The sequence below is a fragment of the Sorex araneus genome, chromosome 1, assembly GCF_027595985.1.
Source record: "Sorex araneus isolate mSorAra2 chromosome 1, mSorAra2.pri, whole genome shotgun sequence".
Lineage (NCBI taxonomy): Eukaryota > Metazoa > Chordata > Mammalia > Eulipotyphla > Soricidae > Sorex > Sorex araneus.
The window spans coordinates 91,620,281-91,626,448 of NC_073302.1; positions in this window are offsets into that span (position 1 = coordinate 91,620,281).

The window sequence follows — 6,168 nt, forward strand, 5'->3', positions numbered from 1 at the left end:
TGAACCAGTCAGCATTCCCACCAGCAGTGAAGAAGAGTCCCTTTTTCCCCACATCCGCGCCAACTCCAGTTGCTTTTGTTTTCTGGGATGTGGGCCAGTCTCTGTGGTGTGAGATGATATCTCGTTGTTTTGATCTGCATCTCCCTGATGATTAGTGATGTCGAGCATTTTCTCATGTGCCTCTCAGCCATTTGGATTTCTTCTTTGGGGAAGTTTCTGTACATTGCATCACCTCATGTTTTGATCAGGTCAGCAGTTTTCTTCTTGTGGAGTTCAACCAGTGCCTTGTATATCCTTGATATCAACCCCTTATCGGATGGGTATTGGGTAAATTTCCTTTCCCATTCTGTAGGCTGTCTTTGTACTTTGGTCACTGTATCTTTTGAGGTGCAGAAGCTTCTTAGTTTAAGGTAGTGCCATTTATTTATCTCTGTTTTCACTTGCTTGGCCACTGGCGTGTCAGCTTTGAAGATACCATTGACTACAATGTCGTGGAGAGTTTTGCAGGCCTTGTCTTCAGTGTACCTTAGGGATTCTGGTCTGATGTTAAGGTCTTGTACAAATAATCCATTTTGATCTGACTTTTGTACATGGTGATAGGTGGAGATCTGAGTCCATTTTTTGCATATAGCTGTCTAGTTTTGCCAGCACAATATGTTAAACATGCTTTCCTTGCTCCACTTCACATTTCTTGCTCCCTTATCAAAGATTAGATGATCATATACTTGGGGTGGTGTGTCAGAATATTCAACCCTGTTCCTTTGGTCTGCAGCTCTGCTTTTCTTCCAGTATCATGATGTTTTAATGACTACCACTTTGTAGTAGAGTTTGAAGTTGGGGAGGTTGATTCCTCCCATTTTCTTTTCCCCAAGAATTGATTTAGCTATTTGTGGGGCTTATTGTTCCATATGAATTTCAGGAGCACTTGTTCCATTTCTTTGAACAATGTCAAGGGTATCTTTGTAGGGATCACATTGAATTTGTACAATGCTTTTGGGGAGTATTATCATTTTGATAATATTAATTCTTCCAATCCATGAGCAGGGGATATATTCCCATTTCCTCGTGTCCTCTTTTATTTCCTGAAATAGCTTTGTAGTTTTCATTATACAAGTCCTTTACCTTCTTAGTTAATTTGATTCCGAGGTATTTGATCGTTTGAGGCACAATTGTGAACGGGATTGCTTTTATCATGTCGCTTTCTTCTTTCTCATTATTTGTGTATAGAAAAGCCATGGACTTTTGGGTGTTGATTTTATAACCAACAACTTTACTATACAAGTCTATTGTTTCTAAGAGTTTCTGGGTAGAGGTTTTAGGGTTCTCCAAGTATAGTATCATATCATCTGCAAATAGTGAGAGTTTGATTTCTTCCTTTCCTACCTGAATGCCCTTAATACCTTTTTCTCGCCTAACCGCTATTACAAGTACTTCCAGTACTATATTGAACAGGGCATCCTTGTCTCGTCCCTGATCTCAGAGGGAAGGCTCTTAGTTTTTCCCCATTGAGGATGATGCTTGCTGTAGACTTGTGGTAGATGGCTTTAACTATATTGAGGAAAAACCCTTCTATACCCATTTTGGTGAGAGTTTTCATCATAACTGGGTGCTGGATCTTGTCAAATGCTTTCTCTGCATCTATTGATATGATCATATGGTTCTTATCTTTTCTTTTGTTGATATGATGGATTATATTGATTGATTTCCAAATGTTAAACCATCCTTGCATCCCTGGGATGATTCCCACTTGGTCGTGGTGTATGATCTTTTTGATGACTTGTTGAATTCTGTTTGTTAATATTTTGTTGAGAATCTTTGCATTGTGTTCATCAAAGATATAGGCCTGTAGTTTTCTTTTTTTTTTGTGGTGTCTTTGTTTGCTTTTGGCATTAGGGAGATATGAGCCTCGTAGAAACTGTTTGGGAGGGTTTCTGTTCTTTCAATTTCTTGGAAAAGCTTGAGAAGAACTGGCAACAGGTCCTCTTCAAATGTTTGGAAGAATTCGCTAGTGAATCCATCTGGACTTGGGCTTTTGTTTTGGGGAAGACTTTTGATTACAGCTTCAATTTCCTTGACATTAATAGGATTGTTCAGGTATTTCTGGTCTTGGTTCAGTCTTGGGAGATTGTATGAATCCAGGAATTTATCCATTTCTTCTATGTTCTCTTGTTTCATGGCATACAGTTTTTCAAAGAGTCTCTGACAATCTTTTGGATTTCTTTGATTTCTGTTGTGATGTCCCCCTTTTCATTTCTGATTCTGTTTATAAGGGTTTTCTCTCTCTCTTTCTTTGTGAGTCTTGCTAATGGTTTATCAATCTTGTTTAATTTCTTAAAGAACCAGCTCTTGGTTTCATTTATCTTTCAGATTGTCTTTTGGTTTTCCATGTCGTTGATTTCTGCCCTAAGTCTTATTATCCCTTTTCTTCTGCCTGGTTTGGGCTCCTTTTGTTGGTTCTTTTCTAAAATCTTAAGCTGTGAAGTCAAGTTATTTATGTGGGCCCTTTCTTCTTTCCTGAGTAATGCTTGCAGAGCTATAAATTTTCTCCTTAACTCGGCTTTAGCTATGTCCCACAGGTTCTGGTATCTTGTGTCTTCATTCTCATTTGCATTCTCATTTGTTTCTAGGTACCTTTTGATTTCTTCCTTGATTTCCTTCCTGACCCACTCATTGTTCAACATCGAGTTGTTTAGTTTCCAGGTATTTGATTTGGTTTTCTGCGATAACTGTAAGATTTAAAAAGTAATATATGAAGCAACCAGTTCAGAGCTTTGCGTATGCCACATATTCCTTTCTTATTCTGAATCCGTAATAGTCTCAATCCTCATGTTAATCCAAGTGAATAAGTTTATCTGGAATTCTTATAGCAACTGTTTTCCAACAATTTGAATGTAGGACTGCTTTGAGAGTCAGGAGCTATTATCAATAATCATTTCAGTAAAAGAGATCTTAAAAAATATCCAGGAGCACAACTTGCAATTGTGTTCACTTATTTATGAAAGAAAGATGTGTGAATAATCTCTTAGGTACCAGGATCTCTGCAAGGCCTATAGAACAATCACTGAGCAAAATCATAGTCACACCGAGTGGCATGCAGTGGGCAAGACAATGGATGTTGATAAACAATCCTGGTGATAGCAGAAGGAAACAGAACAATGGGAACAATCACCATACATCACACTATGCTCCACGGGGAATTTTCATCTTTAAAATCTTATCCTTACCCTATCCTAGGCTGGTAGTTAATACTTTATCATGTTCTATCTTTTATACATTCCAGCATACAATCACCACACATCAACTCTGCTCCACAAGGAATTTTCATGTTTAAAATCTTATGCCTGCTCTCTTCTAACTTTATCATGCTCTATCTTTTATATATGCCAGTGAGTTTAAGATTCAAATGTTGCCCTTTTAGAAATCTATGAGGAAGTCAATGTTTTTTAAAGAGTTTTTTATAAAATGTTCTAAATATTTTCTAAAACATTCTATCATTTTAAATTAGAAAATGTGCATTCTTTAAATTTTACAATGATAGAATTTAGTGCTATCATTTGATATTTTTAAAAAATTTTGCAGGGCTTAACATTGAAGCCACTGATTCATATTCCCTGCCCTAGAATGATAAAGTTTAAACAGATTCTTATAGTATGATAGTATGGAAGTTAGATGGCAGTTAGTGTTTTCCATTTAAATTTAGATGAATCCAGTAGCAAGTTAAACCAGTTCAGCACTATGCAATAAATAATGCACACTATCTTAGAAAATACCGACTCTTTGGGGGGTATAGGTGAGTAGTTTGGGACCACATTCAATGATGCTCAGGAGTCACTCCTGGCTCTGTGCTCAGGAATCACCCTCAATGGGATCAGGAGACCATATGGGATGTTAAGGATGGAATACAGGTCAGTTGTATTCAAGGCCTTACCTATTGTACTGTCTCCCTGGCCCTCTATATCCACTTCTTTAACATGTGTATATTCAGTATTTGGAAAACTTGGGTTTTTTCCCTATGAACTTGGAGATTTCTCAAGTATTTACTCTAAATGAAAAGTTAAATCACGTTGTAAAATGTCTGTTAGCGGGGCCGGAGTAATAGTTCAGCCAGGAGGGCGTTTGCCTTGCACAAAGTCGGCCGTGGTTTGATTTCCAGTATCCCATATGGTTCCATGAGCCTCACCGAGAGTGAGTCCTGATTGCAGAGCCAGGAATAACCCCTGAGCATCGCCAAGTGGTGTGACTCTCCCCCAAAAAACAAAGACAATTATCAGTGCTGTACTGGTGTACTGGGAATTCTCTAATAAGGAATTTTCTTAAAATGTGAGGTAAGATAATAATGATTTTGGCAATTATAAAAAAGTTTTACTAGTCACTGAACAATTACTTGCTTTGTACTTGTGATTGTTGAAGAAGTTTACATCAATTCATTCAGTACCATTGGCATGTATATTAGCTTTTTTTTTTTTTTTTTGCTTTTTGGTCACACCTGGCGATGCAGAGGGATTACTCCTGGCTCATGCACTCAGGAATTACTCCTAGCGGTGCTCAGGGGACCATATGGAATGCTTGGAATCGAACCCGGGTCAGCTGTGTGCAAGGCAAACACCCTACCCGCTGTGCTATCATTCCAGCCCCTTTGGCCTGTATATTAATAGAACAAAAGAACCTTAATTTTGTGACAACATGGCCACATTTTGTCTGATAATACCAAATTTAGAAGAGTACTCTGGAACCTAGTGAATAATCTGTTTTGTTTGTTTGTTTGCTTTTTGCCCACATTTGGTGCTCTGGAATTACTCCTGGTGGTGCTCAGAGGACCACATAGGGTGCTGGGTGTTGAACACGAGTCAGCCTTATGCAAAGCAAGAACCTTACTTGCTGTATTATACCTCTGGTCCCTGAATTCTTGTAATATGTAGAAGATGGAAAAAGAATCTGTTCATCTACCCAATGAATCTGTTATCACCTTATGGAACATTAAAATATTTTTTATTAGTGAATCAGTGTGAGGTACAGTTATAGACTTACAAACTTAGGTGCTTACATTTCAGTCATACAATGTTATTGAATCTTCTTGTGCAAGATAAGTGACTTTAAATTTCATAAACAACTGTAAAAACATCTCATTTTCTGACAAGTTAGTTATTTTGCTATATATGTAATTCAGTACAGCCAAGCAGAACTGGCAATTTTTTTTTAATTCTTTTATTGATTCACCATGTGGTAAGTTACAAAGCTTTCAGGTTTAAGTCTCAGTTATACAATGCTCAAACACCCATCCCTTCACCAGTGCACATATTCCACCACCAAGAATCACGATATACCTCCCCTCTTCCCCCCACCTCCCCAGCCCCCCACCCCGCATGTGTAACTGGTAAATTTCACTTCACTTTACTTTGATTACATTCAATATTTAAACAAAAAAATTCACTATTATTGATTTGGAGTTTCTCCCCCCTAAAGTCGATCTGCTGAAAAGAAAGCATTTGGTAATTTGTTTTCCATTGCTGAGAATGAAGAGATATGAGGTCAGGAGGCCGCACTAGCAGCAGCATAGTTTTGGATTTCTGTATTTTAGTATTTTAGTAACTAAGTCCAGAGAAATGTCTGCCAGGAATTGCAGCATTGTAAGCTTGTACCTCTCAGCTACTTTATATTCCACACATGAGTGCGATCTTTCTATATCTGTCTCTTTCTGACTCATTTCACTCAGTATGATACTTTCCATGTTGATCCACTTACATGCAAATTTCATGATTTCATGTTTTCTGACAGCTACGTAGTATTCCATTGTGTAAATATACCAGAGTTTCTTTAGCCAATCATCTGTTTTCGGGCACTCTGGTTTTTTCCATATTGTGGCTATAGTAAACAGAGCGGCAATGAACATGGAAATACAGATGTCATCTCTACTATACCTTTTTGCCTCTCCGGGATATATTCCCAGAAGTGGTATTGCTGGGTCAAATGGGAGCTCAATTTCTAACTTTTTGAGAATCGTCCATATTGTTTTCCAAAAGGGCTGAACCAGTCGGCATTCCCACCAGCAGTGAAGGAGAGTCTCTTTCTCCCCACATCCACGCCAACAATGGTTGCTTTTGTTTTTTGGGATGTGGGCCAGTCTCTGTGGTGTGAGATGACATCTCATGGTTGTTTTGATCTGCATCT